The sequence below is a fragment of the Arachis duranensis genome, chromosome 10, assembly GCF_000817695.3.
Source record: "Arachis duranensis cultivar V14167 chromosome 10, aradu.V14167.gnm2.J7QH, whole genome shotgun sequence".
In the NCBI taxonomy this organism is placed as follows: domain Eukaryota; kingdom Viridiplantae; phylum Streptophyta; class Magnoliopsida; order Fabales; family Fabaceae; genus Arachis; species Arachis duranensis.
This window is the reverse complement of record NC_029781.3, coordinates 77,787,162-77,788,722: the sequence shown is the minus strand read 5'-3', so window position 1 is coordinate 77,788,722 and position 1,561 is coordinate 77,787,162.

The window sequence follows — 1,561 nt, the reverse complement described above, 5'->3', positions numbered from 1 at the left end:
AACCTCTGCTTTCCTATTGTCTTCATCCAATCATGCGTGCTCCCTTCCATGGCAAGCTGTATAATCCTCTCAGTGAAAATGGTCCAAGTACGGTTTCTGCACGGCTAATCAACTGTCAGATTTCTCGTCTAGGATGAAAAATACCAGGTACAGCTACCACACGGCTAATCATCTGTTGGTTCTCACTTGTGTCGGAATAGGATCTCTCTATCCTTTTGCACACTGTCACTGTGCCCAATATTTGCGAGTTTGAAGCTCATCATAGTCATCCCTTCCCAGATCCTACTCGGTTATACACACAAAGTTTAGACTTTTCAGATCTCGGGAATGCTGCTAATTGGTTCTAGCCTATACCACGAAGGTTCTAACCTCACGGACTTGGTCAGTGGATCAGATACCCAAGAGACTATACTCCGGCTGTCGTCCAATGACTATGTTGAAAATCATGTAGACCGCTTGTGGTTGTCAAGCACGCGGATCTTGGCTAAGCGAGTAACAAAGATAGTGGGTGATTGTCACGGGTTACCCCTTCATTCTGACTTAACTGAATTAAGTATGAGAGTATATCTTGGAGAAGGAGTAAGCGTGAATTGAAAGAGAAACAATAGTACTTGCATTAATTCATGAAGAACAGCAGAGCTCCGCACCTTAATCTATGAGGTGTAGAAACTCCAACCATTGGAAAATACATAAGAGAAAATAGCCTAGGCATGACCATGAGGCCAGCCAAGCATAAAGTCTGAAAAAGCAGTCCAAAAGTCTTTAATATAGTAGTAAAAAGTGCTATTTATACTAAACTAGTTACTAGGGATTACAGAAAATAAGTAACTAAGTACAGATAGTGCAGAAATCCACTTTCGGGACCCACTTGATTTGTGCTTGGGCTGAGCATTGAGCTTTACACGTGCATAGGCCTTTTCTGGAGTTTAACGCCAGCTTGAATTCCAGTTTGGGCGTTTAACTCCAGCTCTAGTGCCAGTTCTGGCGTTTTACGCCAAAAAAGGATCTATAGTGAGCGTTTTAACGCCAATTTGGGCAATCAAATCTCGGGCAAAGTATGGACTATTATACATTTCTGAAAAGCCCAAGATGTCTACTTTTCAATGCAATTAAGACCGCGCCAATTGGGCTTCTGTAGCTCCAGAAAATCCACTTCGAGTGCAGGAGGGTCAGAATCCAACAGCATCTGCAGTCCTTTCTCAGCCTCTGAATTAGACTTTTGCTCAGGTTCCTCAATTTCGGCCAGAAAATACCTGAAATTACAAAAAATACACAAACTCATAGTAAAGTCCAGAAATGTGATTTTTGCATAAAAACTAATAAAAATATACTAAAAAGTCACTAAAACATGCTAAAAACTACCTAAAAACAATGCCAAAAAGCGTATAAATTATCCGCTCATCACAACACCAAACTTAAATTGTTGCTTGTCCCCAAGCAACCAAAAACAAAATAGGATAAAAAGAAGAGAATATACAATAAATTTCAAAATATCAATGAAGCTTAGTTCTAATTAGATGAGTGGGACTAGTAGCTTTTTGTTTCTGAACAGTTTTGGCAT